Source organism: Erythrolamprus reginae, chromosome 3 (genome assembly GCF_031021105.1).
Source record: "Erythrolamprus reginae isolate rEryReg1 chromosome 3, rEryReg1.hap1, whole genome shotgun sequence".
NCBI lineage: Eukaryota > Metazoa > Chordata > Lepidosauria > Squamata > Dipsadidae > Erythrolamprus > Erythrolamprus reginae.
In genome coordinates, this window is record NC_091952.1 from 48333123 (window position 1) to 48348852 (window position 15730).

Sequence of the window (15730 nt, forward strand, 5' to 3'; positions counted from 1 at the left end):
ATTATTCTATTCTATTCTATTCTGTTCTGTTCTGTTATATAGGCTGCGATTACTAAAGATATGGGGTTACAATATTATTGCCAAGCTGAAAGATTCCTACCAAGCATTGACAAGAGTCAACATAATTTGCACCGTTTTTAAAATAGTTATCGTACTTGGTTTCATCATCTGAGAAAAGACAATAGTTCTGGGATACCTTTAGTTTGCAGTTCTGGTTGCTTCATTCCCTATTTTTGCAGGACCGTCTCCTGCCACAAACCTCCCAGAGACCAATAAGAGCAACACTCAGTTGGCCTCCTCCAGGGCCCATCAACTAAGCAATGCAGGTTGGCGGGGCTGTGGGGGAGGGCCTTCTCTGTTGCCGCCCCGACTCTACAGAATCAACTCCTCCCCAATGTCCGTACTGCTCCCACCCTACTGGCCTTCCTCAATGCCATGAAGACCTGGCTTTGCCAGCAGGCCTGGGGGCCATGAATTAACATCTATCATGGCCAAATTGTGTGAATGGTATGTATATATGCTGATTGGATAGTTTAACCATGGGTTTTAATTGGGGTTTTATAGTTTTTATAGTTTTTATAGTTTTAGACTTTAAATTTGACTTCTTTTTTATTGTATTTGTAATTTAGAAACCTAGAAACACAGCAAATTGACGGCAGAAAAAGACCTCATGGTCAATCTAGTCTGCCCTTATACTATTTCCTGTATTTTATCTTAGGATGGATACATGTTTATCCCAGGCATGTTTAAATTCAGTAACTGTGGATATACACGTCTGCTGGAAGTTTGTTCCAAGCATCTACTACTCTTTCAGTAAAATAATATTTTCTCACGTTGCTTCTGATCTTTCCCCCAACTAACCTCAGATTGTGTCCCCTTGTTCTTGTGTTCACTTTCCTATTAAAAACACTTCCCTCCTGGACCTTATTTAACCCTTTAAAATATTTAAATGTTTCAATCATGTCCCGCCTTTGCCTTCTGTCCTCCAGACTATACAGATTGAGTTCATTAAGTCTTTCCTGATATGTTTTATGCTTAAGACCTTCCACCATTTTTGTAGCCCGTCTTTGGACCTGTTCAATTTTATCAATATTTTTTTATAGGTGAAGTTTCCAGAACTGAACACAGTATTCCAAATGTGGTTCAAATTTTATATTATTATATTATTGTAAGCTGCCCCGAGTCCTTCGGGATTGGGCGGCATAGAAGTCCAATTAAATAAAAATAAATGAAAGTTCTGAAGGAACAATTACCTTTTAATTTCATTATTGATCCTCAATATGGCTTCTTTTTGAGCCATGTTATGCAACCAGTGACATATTTTACTGCATCTGGAGAGAGCTGCTCAGTTTGTATGTCTCTAGGTAGTTTTCTTTCCTGCCTGCGCTACACAGATTGCTGCTTTTGCTTTGTTTATTTCTGAGTTGTTTGTGTACCTTTAATTGGACACTGATTCATTCCCAAGGAATATTACATGTTTGTTCACTTCAAATGGTTCTAGTTGCAACAACAGAAGGAGGCCTCTGGAGGCAACGTTAATTGCGCAGCAGCTTCTGCATTGGGAATTAAGAGTCCCTCGAATAACCTTTCATATTTGAGTTAAGAAATCCAGTGTCTTGTCAAATAGGCTAATGAGATCTCAAGAAGACAGCTTCTCTGCAGCCATCCCTTAAGAGCCACAATTTCAGCCACTATTGTGAAGGTGGCGAACCAGCATCCCTTCTAACAAATATAACCTACATCTATTCAGGTTGCCCCTAAGACTTAGAGGTCTTCAAACTTGGCAACTTTAAGACTTGTGGACTTCAACTCCCAGTATTCTCCAGCCAGCTATGAGAAATCTGGGAGTCGAAGTCCACAAATCTTAAAGTTGCCAAGTTTGGGGACCCCTGCCTGTTGTGGTTGGCTCTGGGCCAGCTCCTGCTCCGAGGACTGTGGATGTTGGTTTGGGAGAATCCTCACGTTCTCAGAGACCAGTTTTACTGCCAACAGCTTTGGACAGTGAAGATTCTGTGTCAAGGGCAGACTCTGGTTGTGAAGCAGAATCGGATGGTGAGGTAGATGCAGGCAGCCCATTAGCTAATGACCCCATTAGTGAGTCATCATCAGACTCAGAGGAAGATGGATTAATAGATGCTTGCAGGCGCAGGTTTATGATGAGAAGGGAACAACTGCACGAGTATTATAGACAATAACGGAGAATACCTGTGGCTGGGGCAATTAGGCTAATAGGAGTGACCAGCACAGTGTGAATGAAGAGGAGTTGTGGGAGGTTGTGTAAGTGAGGGAGACTTCCACAAAGCAACTTGTGATCTTCCCTGTTGGCTTCCCCATTGCCTGTGCTCCCTGTCGACATCTCATGGGAAGCTGGCAGGTAGTGTGGGTAATTATGATGGAGTTTTCACTCCCTGTTAACTTCCCTCCTAAAGAAGAGCCAGATGCCTAACATTTCCAAAAGGCCACGAGAGCAGAGGCCGGTCTCTCCTTTGGGAGGAGAAGCAGGGCTGGGCAGCAGGAAGGACGGGGTGGAACACAGTTCCACCGGCAGAAATGAAGCTGTGTGTCGAACTCCAGCTGACCATCTCTGAGTCTTCGGAAAGGGGCGGCATACAAATCTAATAAATTATTATTATTATTATTATTATTATTATTATTATTATTATTATTATTATTATCCCCCCCTCCTGTCCTCTTCCTTCTCCTCAGAAAGCGGCAGAGAGACCAGCACTGGCAGGAGTTGCAGGGGGCCCATTTCCTCCCCCCTCTTTTCTCAACAGCTGATTGGCACCCATTCGCCTAGCTACCCAGCCTGAGACAGGGCGTGACCCAGGAAAGAGAGCGCGGGAAACGCGAAACAAATGGTTACCCCAGAGGGAGACACTGGTGAGGTTGTAAGTCAAGGACTTAACAGTTCACTTGAACAATGATGATCGTTCAAGCCACTCCCAACAGGTCACATGGCCAACAAGCCACACCCACAAAATAAGTCACACCCACAGTGTGGCAATAAAAATTTTGGCTGCCCACTACTGAGGAGAACATTCCAAAAGGCAGGTGCAACAGCAGGGAAGGCTCCCTTTCCTGAACCCTGCAGTCCATATTCTTTAACTGACATGGTCTGCAACATACCATCCCTGCCTAACTGGATAAAATAGGCTGATATTTATTGATTTATTATTTATTAATTGCACTTTTATGCCGCCCCTCTCCGAGGACTCGGGGCGGCTTACAACGTATGAAATAACAATATATAACATCCTGAGTCCATTTAGTAACTAACAACTTAAAAACCCAAAGACTATAAAAACACTCATACCCATTCAGTCCACTAACTGACATAGCGTTCGTCAGTGTTCCCTGTAATTTTTTTGGGGGGGGGGGCGGAAAAGTATAGTGTCTGAGCGGCAGTCCCTTCGGGACTGGGCGGCACAGAAAAAACAAACAAACAAATAAAAAACCCACCCTGTTTTGCCTCAGAGAATTTCAAAATAAAATACTGTACTGTGTGTCTATAACAGTGAGCTCATAATAGGGCAACTCTATCAATATCAAAATGCCACTTAAATAGTTGAGCTAGTTTCAAACTAGATTTTGATTTTCTTTCTCTCTTCCTTACTCCCATTCTTTTTCTTTCTCTTTTCCTTCCTCTCTTTTTTCTCTCTTCCTCTCTTCCTCTCTCTCTCCTTCCCTCTCACTCTTTCCCTCTCGGCTTCTGGGCAGGTTTGGAAAACTCTGAGTTGATGATGATTTTTAAGTGAGCGATTGCTCACTGCTCAGCTTAGAGGGAACTATGGCGTTCGTTGGCCAGGGGGCAGAAATCTAGTAGCCCCAAGCTTGGTGACATGAATGAGTTTTGAGGCTCTTACGGAAGGCGAGGAGGGTGGGGGCAGTATGAATCTCTGGGGGGACCTGATTCCAGAGGACAGAGAAGGCTCTTCCCCTAGGCCCCACCAAGTGACATTGTCTAGTTGACAGGACCTGGAGAAGGCCGACTCTGTGGGACCTAACCAGTCGCTGCAACTCATGCGGCAGAAGGCGGTCCTGTAAGTATCCTGGTCCGATGCCATGTAGGCAGTGATGGGCTCCACCCCAGGGCACCCAATTTGCACTGAAAGATGTTGAAACAAAATGCATAAGTCACGGCCACAGTGTGGTAGTAAAAATTTTGGTAGCCCATCACTGCATGTAGGGTTTTATAGGTCATAATCAACACTTTGAATTGTATCCGGAAACCAATTGATGTAATGGGGCAAAGTCAGTTTTGCAGATAATCTGGCCCTGTGCCATGCAGGGCTTTAAAAAGGCATAACCTTTGACCTGAATGCAGAGGCAAAATGGCACCAACGCAACTTGGGTAGCAGAGGTTACTTGAACTGTCCTCGGGGTGCTCAAAATTGCTCAGGGACCACATTCTGTACAAGCTGAAGCTTCCGGAGACATTTGTAGAGTAGCCCCATGTAAAGGACATTATAAAATCCAATGACTGGGAAATGACCAGGGTATGAGTCACCAAGTAGAGGGACTCCTTATCCAGGAAAGGCTGTACCTGGTACAACATACAAAGTTGAGCAAAGGCCAGTAATGGGTTGCTATCCAGTATGTGCCACACTGCATATTGGTAGCAAAAATGGATACTACCACACTGTGGGTGTGGCTTATTTTTTGGGTGTGGCTTGCCAGCCATGTGACGGGGGGGGGGTTGCTTAAAGGTCATGTGATTGGCTTAAAGGTGGTCAGCTTGACATCACTCACATCAAGGGTTTGGGTTAGGGTGCCTAGCCTCTCCTTGCCTCAAAGCGATACAATTTCCCTATCTATTTACTATTACTGAACATTCCCAAATACAGTACAGTATACTATTTAATTCTATGTACAGGGGGTGGACAAAAAAATGGAAACACCTTGAAAAATCATCCAAATATCTTTTAATATGGTGTTGGTCCATCTTTTGCAGCAAATACAGCCTCAATTCTCCGAGGTATTGATTCATTCAAATTGTGAATTGTTTCCAAAGGAATTTTAGCCCATTCTTCAGTTAAAGCACCCTCCAGTTCTTTTAGAGACGATGGTGGTGGAAATTGACTTCTTACCTGAATCTCTAAAATCGACCATAAATGCTCAATAATGTTGAGGTCTGGTGATTGTGGTGGCCAGATGAGATGCTGAACTTCATTAGAATGTTCCTCATGTTAAATAACCAAGCTGAAACAGAATTTTATTAAACTTGGCCGAAAGTTTACAATTGGTGGAACACAAAAAAAGATTCTTAAAGATATTAAAATAAAGTATTGAATAGTTAAATTTACTAGATTGAATATATTACATAGTGATATTTGAGAGATAACTTTATTTCTTCAAATGGACTTTAATTATTTTAATTATAATAATATAATTGCTGGAAAATATTGAAAAGTTAAGATTTTTATGTCAGTATATATTATATAGAGATATTTCATTGATAAGTTTACTTTTCTGTATTGATCTAAACTACAATTAGTTTTTTTCTCTGTATTAAGAAGACTTCTATACTGAGCGGAGCAATTGTAGCTCCTTTTTATGTTAAGTGTTGTATGTCTTGTCTTGTCTTACATTTTAAAAAATTAATAAAAATATATTTTTTAAAATAGAATGTTTCTCATGCCATTCCTTAACAATTCTTGCTCTATGGATTGGTGCATTATCATCTTGAAAGATGGCATCCCCCTCTGGAAACAGTTCTTGAACCATAGGATGAATTTGGTCAGCCAAAATTCCTAAATAGTGATGGCTGTTAATTCTTCCATTAAGGTGGATTTCTTGGCAAGACGATGTGTAGCTTCACGAGATTTCGGTGATTCCCCCTCCCCCATATGCGCAGAAGCAAGAAAAACATCACCGAAATCTCGTACAGCCACACTCCATCACTGGAGGTTTTCAAAAACAAACTGGACAATCATTTGAGTGGGATGGAGCAGGGGGTTCGTTCTAGAAGACCTCTGATGTCCCTTCCAATGCAATGATTCTCTGATTCTAAGCTCTTAGGGGTTAGGGTTGCAAAAAGAAAAGATAATAAACAAATATTTGAATAAACAAAATCTCACAGCCAACCCCCACTCAGTAAAAGACCTTGGAATACTAATATCAAATGATCTAAGTGCCAAAGCCCACTGCAAACAATATCGGCAAAAAGGCTTCTAGAGTTGTTAACCTGATCCTACGCAGCTTCTGCACTGGCAATCTCACACTACTCACCAGAGCCTACAAAACTTTTGCCAAACCCATCCTTGAATACAGTTCATCTGTCTGGAACCCATACCACATCTCGGACATCAACACCCTTGAAAATGTCCACAGATACTTCACCAGAAGAGCCCTTCACTCCTCCACTCGAAACAGAATACCCTACGAAAGCAGACTATCAATCCTAGGTCTAGAAAGCTTAGAACTACGTCGCCTAAAACACGATCTAAGTATTGCCCACAAGATCATATGCTGCAACGTTCTACCTGTCAATGACTACTTCAATCGCAACAACACAAGAGCACGCAACAGATTCAAACTTAATATTAACCGCTCCAAACTTGACTGTAAAAAATGTGACTTCAGCAACCGAGTTGTCGAAGCGTGGAACTCATTACCTGACTCAGTAGTGTCAACCCCTAACCCCCAACATTTTCTCCTTAGACTATCCACGATTGACCTCTCCAGGTTCCTTAGAGGTCAGTAAGGGGCGTGCATAAGTGCACCAGTGTGCCCTCCGTTCCCTGTCCAATTGTCTCTCCTTATCTCATTTATCTTTTCTTCCTTTCAAATATGTTCACCTATACTTTTATATCTTTTCTTCTATTCTTTTCTTTATTTATATTATTACATATCTATTCTCTTCAATGTGTATTATGTATTGGACAAAACAAACAAATAAATAAATAAATAAATAAATAAATAAATAAATAAATAAATAAATAAATAAATAAATAAATAAATAAATAAATAAATAAATAAATTTAAAATAAATAAATAAAATTGTTTGTTGAGCTGGCCCCTAGGTGTCGCTGCTGCATTTTAGAAAAGTTTCTTAATAAAATAGGCAAGCTGCAGTTCTGGGCAGAAAGCAGCCCTTTAATCTTAATGTTAAGATTATTATTCTCTGAACATAAATTGTCAGTGCTTGAAAATATTAACAGTGACCCCTCTGCAAGGAGTTTCTGGTGGCATTGAGCTTTCCGTGGTTATCTCAATAGCCAAAGAATGGAGGGTGTGTGTGTGTGTGAATTAATCAAATGCAAATATAAACCAATTTCTTCAGCAAGATAAGAAGTTCCCGATAAATGAATAATACATCTGAATATTAGCAAACCGGTACAAAAGTTAGACGTTACAATTTCTTTTCTTTTTTAAAATCTGCTTAGTTGAAGAGATGTTAACATGATTGATTGTCTTCTCCATTGTTTATCTCCTAGTTCCAAAAGAAGTGGGATGCAGAGACAAGCCCATTGGGCATAAAAAGATTGTTCCTATGCAAATTCCCTGTCTCATAAATATTGGTAATATTGCTTGTACTCTCGTGATATATTGACACATAGTTTGTTGAATAAACCACAATTATCTGGCTCAGTGATGGCGAACCTTTTTTTCCTCGGGTGCCACTATTGTGCATGCGTGAGTGCCCACACCCATAATTCAATGCCTTGGGAGGGTGAAAACAGCTTCCCCCACCCCCCAGAGGCCCTGTGGAGGCTAAAAATAGCCTGTTTCCCAACTTCTGGTGGCCCAGTAGGCTAGTGTTTCACCCTCCCCAGGCTTCCCTGGAGCCGGGGGAGGGTAAAAACACCGTCCCCCATCCCCACCGAGGATCCCTGGAATCCAAAAATACCCTCCTAGAGCCTCTGTGTGAGCCAAAAATCAGCTGGTCGGCACACACATGCATGTTGGAGCTGAGCTAGGGCAACGGCTCGGGTGCCAGCCGATATGGCTCTGCCTGTCACCTGTGGCACCCGTGCCATAGATTCGCCATCACTGATCTGGGTTCACACAACACATTAATTCAATTCAATTCAATTTATTAGATTTGTATGTCGCCCCTCTTCAAAGACTCGGGGCGGCTCACAACAATAAAAACAGTATAACAATGGAACAAATCTACTAATAAAATTACATTAAAAAAACCCAACAATTTAAAAACCATACAACACGTACATACCAAACATAAAATATAAGAAAGCCTGGGGGAGATGTCTTAATTCCCCCATGCCTGGCGATATAGGTAGGTCTTGAGTAACTTGTGAAAGACAAGGAGGGTGGGGACCGTTCTAATCTCCGGGGGGAGTTGATTCCAGAGGGCCGGGGCCGCCACAGAGAAGGCTCTTCCCCTGGGGCCCGCCAAACGACATTGTTTGGTCGACTGGACCCGGAGAAGGCCAACTCTGTGGGACCTTATCGGCCGCTTTAGAAAATATTCTTTTGGGTTTATCAACATACTGAGCTACAAGAAAATCTCCTTTGTATAGAATGTATTTGCTGCGAGGTGGGAAGATTGGAATAATACTAGAGTTACAACCAGTAGCAGGTTCCAAACGATAAGGATGAGGATGGCGCACTGGGAGTGAAATTTGTGTGGTGCGCGCAGCTTCTCTTCTCCCGCATGCACATGTGCCCATCCCAGTGTGTTTCTGCTTCTGTGCATGGGCAGGAAGCAAAATCTCGTGAGGGGATGCACGTGCATACAGTAATGGACAGCCAAATTTTTACTGTCACACTGTGGGTGTGGCTTATTTTGTGGGTGTGGCTTAATTGTCATGTGACTGGGTAGGAGTGGCTTGCCGACCATGTGACCAGGTGGAGTGGCTTGGACGATCATCATCGTTCAAGTGAACTGTTAAGTCCTTGACTTACAACTTTACCAGTGTCGCTCGCTGGGATGACAATTTGCTTCGGGTTTCCCGCGCTCTCCTTCCTGGGTCGCCCCCCACCTCAGGCTGGGTAGCTAGGCGAACGGGTGCTGCCAGAAGCATAAATGGTGCCAGCTCCACTTCCACCCTTCCTTCTGCTTGCACCTCAGGTGGGAGGTGGCCACGTGAGGCTGGAGGGGAGCCAGGCAGGAGAGAGGGAAGATTGTCCGAGGCCAGGAAGAAGGAAAGAGGAAAAAAGCAAGGAGCGCAGACACAGCAGCAGCAGCAGCAGGGAACTGCGTTCCACCCCGTCCGGCCTGCTGCCCACCCCTGCATGCATGTGAGATTTTGGAGATTTTTTTATTCAGCGAGTTGGGGGGGGCAAAATGTTTATTTCTTCCTGGGGGGGGGCGCAATAGAAAATAATTGAGAAATGCTGGCTTAAAGTAATTTAGCATGTTGTTGTTGTTGTTGTTGTTGTTGTTGTTGTTATTATTATTATTATTATTATTATTATTATTATTATTATTATTATTATTATGCCACCCCTCTCCGAGGACCCGGAGCGGCTCTCAACATGCAATACAAACAATACGTATACAAATCCAATAGTTAAAAACAGCAAACTAAAATTACAGTATATAAAAATTACAGTCTGCTCAATCACATCCACACATAATATTTAATGGTCAGAGAAGAAGTCCATCCATCCATCCATCCATCCATCCATCTAAAAAAACCAAATGTATGTAAATATATAAGTATACTTCTAAGTAAACAACTTCTTGAGTGAATCTATTATTACCAGACCTTCAGATGACAGCAGAAAAAATTGCTACTATAATTCTTTGTTCACTGCATTCACTGTCCATAACCCATTGGCAGCCGCTTTCCTCACCTCAAGTGGTCAATCAAATTTATATCAAACTTGCTATGTTGAGATGGAGATGATGGAATAGCATACACACATGTGCCTAAAATCTTCTTCGACAAACATTGCCTTTCTACTTTACAAATGAAAGTATAGGCAGCAATGTTTAGTTAAGCAGAGCAGCCCTGCTCTTTGAAAATGCTTATTCAGTGGTCCACCAGTGACAGGCAGCATGAGAAAAACTTCACTGGGTGAATCTTTTTCTTCACTCCTCATTCCTCCTCCCCCTTGCATATTTGGATGAGTTTTGGTTTTGGTACTTCCTGCTGTTTTTTATTCAACAAATCCCCTTGTGTGTTTTACTGTCTCTCACCCCCATGTACAAAAAAAATGCTTTCATAATTTCAAAAAGCTCCTTTGGAATTGCAAGCAGCCAAACAGTTGACCTCTTGTTTGCACCCTGCCCATCACAACTTTGCCATTTATGAAATATTTATGCAAACACATTTCACCAGTAAAAGGCTCATCAATTAATTCTTTGACATCTCTCCCTCATAAGAGCTAGTTTCCACTGAAATGCTAGATTTCCGCTTGGTAGTCTGTTTCATGTTTCAAATGAGTCCAGGTCTGCAGTGCAGATTAACATGAAGTATTTTAATTAAAAGTACACTCTTGCAAATTGTGTTGGGAGCAGTTACACATTGTCTCCTCCCAGAATGTTTTATTTTAATTCCCTTGCATTGCAAAGGTGTTCATAGGACGTGGTCAAAAAAGTCAAGATGGCAGCCATGAGATAAATTTATCTCAGCATCTGCTGTTGTCCTACTATCGCAGCACTATTGAGTGTCTTGACATATGGCATTCTAGCCTGGTATGGGAGCAACTCTGTAGCGAACAAAAAAGCTCTACAGAGAACTATTAAAACTGCCCAGAATATCATTGGGCTCCAGCTACCCGCCCTGGATGACATCTTCACATCTCGCTGTTCCAGGAAGGTGCATACCATTCTCAAAGACTCTTCTCATCCTGTTTACAATCTTTTTGAACTGTTGCCTTCTGGCAGAAGATATAGAACAACTAGAACTCGGACCACATGTTTCCTGAATAGTATTTATCCCAGAGCTATACTCGCACTTAACAACGAACTAAAGGGTCACCATCAGTGAACTGTTGGACAATATTACTCGGTTTGTCATGTAGATGGTTGAGTGGTTCAGGGTGGGGAATTTGTAGTGGGTGGGACATTTATTCTATTTTTTATTCTATTTTTATTCTATTTTTAAATTTACCTATTCTGATTTTATGTATGGTGGGTCTGGTCTCTGGGTGTCACACGACTTTCGTTGCCAATGACAATTCGTTGCTTTGACAATGACAATAAATAAATTTTTTTATTATTATTATTATTATTATTATTATTATTATTATTATTATTATTATTATTATTATTATTAAGTGATCAAAGTTCTGCCACCTGGGAACTGCATAAGTTGTAGGTATTGCTTAATAGGCTCATATTGATGCATTTTTCTAGAAATGTTCAATATTTCTTAGTTATTTCCCCACAATATTTAATATGTTCAATTTTCACATTCTTTTTTGGTTAACAGCTACTTATTTCTAAGGACCTTAAGTAGGATAGTTTGTCTTCTCTACTTTCATTCAATCTTACAGATTCTGAATTGCTGCTTTCAGCTTGTGTAATAAGAATCAGTATGTATAAATGTATAAACCACAATGGTTAATAGTTTTATGCAGTGATAAATATGGCCTAGTTTATGTAATTGAATTTGGAAGGCTGAAAATCTGCATGTTTATGTGCATTGGAATTCATACTTTGAGTGAATCCCTTTGAACTCATGGAGTTATTTTGAGGCTGTTCCTCCCATATGTTCTGTCCCAGTGCCAGCCCCAATAATCAGATGCACACAAATTGTCTAATTAATGAAAGGATTTAATATGTACAAAAGTCCCAATATTGTAAAAGTCTTTTAAGAGTCTTTTCAGAGGGAGAAGCAAATCTAGCAAAGTGCTATCAGTTGGCTAAAGTCCCAGAGTGAAGATAACCTGGTAATAATTACCAGCTGTAGCCAGAGTTCTCAGACAAAGTTCTCGGAAACTAACTGGAGGACCAAAGCTCATTAGCAAAGCCAAGAATGTGCCTTTTAAAATCCAAACTGAATGCAAGAGACAAGATAAGATGAAGTGATGTGCCGGTGTCTGGAGGCTGTTGGGGTATGGATGGGTGTCAACAGACTCAAACTCAACCCGGATAAGACGGAGTGGCTGTGGGTTCTGCCTCCCAAGGACAATTCCATCTGTCCATCCATAACCCTGGGGGGGGGAAATTATTGACCCCCTCAGAGAGGGTCCGCAACTTGGGCCAGTGTGCCCTCTAATTTTTTGGGGGGGTGGGCGGAAAAGTATAGTGTCTGAGCGGCAGTCCCTTCGGGACTGGGCGGCACTCTTTCCCTTTCACTCTTCCCCTCTCGGCTTCTGGGCAGGTTTGAAAAACTCTGAGTTGATGATGATTTTTAAGTGAGCCATTGCTCACTGCTCAGCTTAGAGGGAACTATGACTTGGGCGTCCTCCTCGATCCAGGAATACAGGACGCCTGCCTCGCCCCTCCATCGTCTCTGCATCCTTGGAGTCCATAGCTACAGTATTTGTGCAGGACGCGAGCAAACCATCACACCATAGGAACCAGCTGAAATCCTGTCTCAGGGTGGAAATGTGCTAATAGATTATAAGCAACACGTAGAATCCTTTGGATTCTGATGTCCTTTCCCAAAGCCCATCCATGACATGGACTCTCTGGGAGATGTCCAAGCTGAGAATTCCCATTCAAAGTCTGGAAGACTGCAGATCAGAGCACTCCACCTGACCTGCAAGATCCAAGTTCAGAGAAATCTTAAATTTTAGTGCATTTTAATACATTTTGTTCTGGATCATTCATCGAGTATAAATGTAATCATCCCAAAGTTTGGAAAATTTAAAAAATGCGGTGCTGCAGGAAAACTCAAAAAACAGTTACGATTAGCACCCAATCGGTAAGATGAAGCTCTGATTGTACCCTGGTAACTTTGACCCTCCAATGGAGCACCACCGATGGAACGGCCAAAAATTGCTCCTCCAACCAATAACGGTACCATCTTATGAAATGAGGGACTGAAGGATCACTGCCCTCCCCCAGGAAGGATGTTATGGTTCGGGCCCCTGCGGTCTCTATGCGAAAGCCCAGGTGGAAAATCCCACCCATACCAGGTAAGAGGCACAATTACATTGTACCCCAATGTGCATTGGCCCCTATGTGCATGTTGCCACTGAAAACATGGATGCCCGTTAAGGCTTAGCAGTTCCTCCAGGTAGGCACTGCGCAGTCGCTATACCCAGGAGGTATGGGCCAGAACGGTGGCAGGCTCCATCCCGTTTTGGCGGTGCCATGCCACCTCCCATGTGGCCCTGACCATACCCTTACGCAACTGTATGCGCATGCCCATGAACGGAACCAGGCTGTCATCCCCAGCATAATTGTGTTTGTGTATCGTGTGATGCATGGCTCGCACACATGGCAAGCTATCCCTAGTGAATGCACCCGTGCACCAGTTACGCATATATATGCATGCCTATATATGCATAATTAAATCTAGGGTCCCACTAACTACCCTCCACTAATCTAAACCTATTATTGCATTACTTATGTTATACTCCATACATGTATTGTATCAATACCTGAACCCATAAGCAGAACAGGGTGCAGGTCTCTGCCGGAGGGGAGAGGCCCGACCAAAGTATTCCCAATTCATTGTGCAATAAGTAGTCCAAAAACTGAACTACATGATTAACAAACAAAAACCTCAGTGTATGTCCAAGATTAATAATCTATCAACCATGCACCAGTCCACAGACCAAAAGGAATGAATTAAAATACATGATTTCCCATAAGTGAAAGCTTATAATACCAAAGGGGGATAGATCAGGATCATTCATAATTAAGGGAAACAACTGTTCAAACTACCATTACAATTATTAGGGACAAATTGATTAAATCCCTTTAAATCAATATACATAGTACAATTAATATAATTAGACCTTACCATTGTAATCAATAGGGACAATTAATTAAATCCCTCCCAATCAGCTATATGTACAATATAAATAATATATAAGGATAATCGACCTCGCCATTAAAGTTATGCATAACTCATATGTAAAAGCATGCCCAGGGCCTTGAAGCAACTAACGGTTAGCATTAGGCCTGAAAGGCCTCTAAACCCCAGAATGGGAAGGCCCTGAGGCATCCGGGCCATGGAAGGGGAGCTATAGACCATCTAAATGTGTTGGTTAATAAAATGGGGGGGGGAACTTTCTTGAGGACCGGCCCATTAATGCAACTTTGGCCGTTCACTGATGCCATCCGCGTGCCCCGCCCCCACAAGGCCATAAATGGCCCCATTTAAGAGAAAGCTAGTGTTTCGATGTGCACCCCTGTGTTTGATTACAGGATAACGAAATCACTAGCGATCCCCGAGAAAAGTTATCAAATCAGGGCTACGGAATACGGCGCGGGGTGGGGGATGCGGATTCAAACCTGTGGGCCTCTGCATTATAAAGCAGAGGCCTTGGATTACTGGCGTGGGCAAGGAGGGGATACCCCCTTGCTGCTGCATCAGTTCCTCAAGGGGAGCGGAGACGCTCCGTTGATGATCGGTCGGCTGTTAAACTGACCGATCCGACACGACGATCCCGGGCAGCCCCAGCTGCCAGGCGCGACCCAAGCCAAGGCCGCGCCATGTGGAGGAGCCCGCGGCTCTGCGAACACATGTTCGCTTCAGGAAAGCCGAGGGCAAGGGGGAGGAACCGCCTGAATCGCCCTTAAATAGGGCGACTCAGGACCTCCCCCAACCAGCCCGCAACGCGCTACCTTGGCGCGCTGCCAAAAGCCGAACTTCCGGGTTCCAGAGGAACCCGGAAGTCCGGAGCTCGAAAGAGTTGCCAGCAGCGTCTCCCCCGCCCTGGAGGTAATTTCGGCCGGCAGTTTAATCTGTCAGCTGTGCATTTCCCATTCAAAGTCTGGAAGACTGCAGATCAGAGCACTCCACCTGACCTGCAAGATCCAAGTTCAGAGAAATCTTAAATTTTAGTGCATTTTAATACATTTTGTTCTGGATCATTCATCCAGTATAAATGTAATCATCCCAAAGTTTGGAAAATTTAAAAAATGCATCCCATCATCTGTTGTGGTTAGCTCTGACCCAGCTCCTGCCCCAAGGAATGTGCAGGTGGATGTGGGGGAAACATCCATATGCCGCAGGCCTATTTTGCTCCTGATGGAATCTGCCGACGAAGCCTCCTCTGACCAAGGAAGTATGAGTGACAGGGAAGAGGGGAATTTGGCAGACAGCCCAGGAGGAGATCAATCATCTGTATCATCCTTGGATTCTGAACAAGAATTAATGACACATCCACGCATGCGTAGAGTGATGCATAGGAGACAACAACTGAAGGATTATTACAAGAGAAAATGAGGCCACCTGAGGTTGGTTGTACCAGAAAATCCCTTTGACATTTAAAAAGGAAGCTGTTTCTGTTTTCCTGTTTATAAAAACCTTTGGGTTTTCCTTTTAGCGTGTGGTGTGTGTCTTCCTGGACTAATTACCCTGTAATTACGGGCAGTTGAAACACGCCGGCAGAATATCATCCAGTCAAACTATTTCAGCTACCCAGGCAACTGATTTGTTCCAAACTCAATGCACAGGACTGTTTGCATAATGATGCTTCATGCCTATGTATCTATTTTTGCCTTTAAAACATGAGCATGATCTTGCTCATCAGAGATGGGTTCCTCCTGGCTCGTACCAGTTCTACAGAACTGGTAGTGGGAATTTCCCACCGCTTGTCAAACTGGCAGTGATGTCTGGCTGAACACACCTCTGAACTGGGTCTCCATCTGGCACCGCCATCTTGGTTTTTGCTTCCGTGCACATGCAGC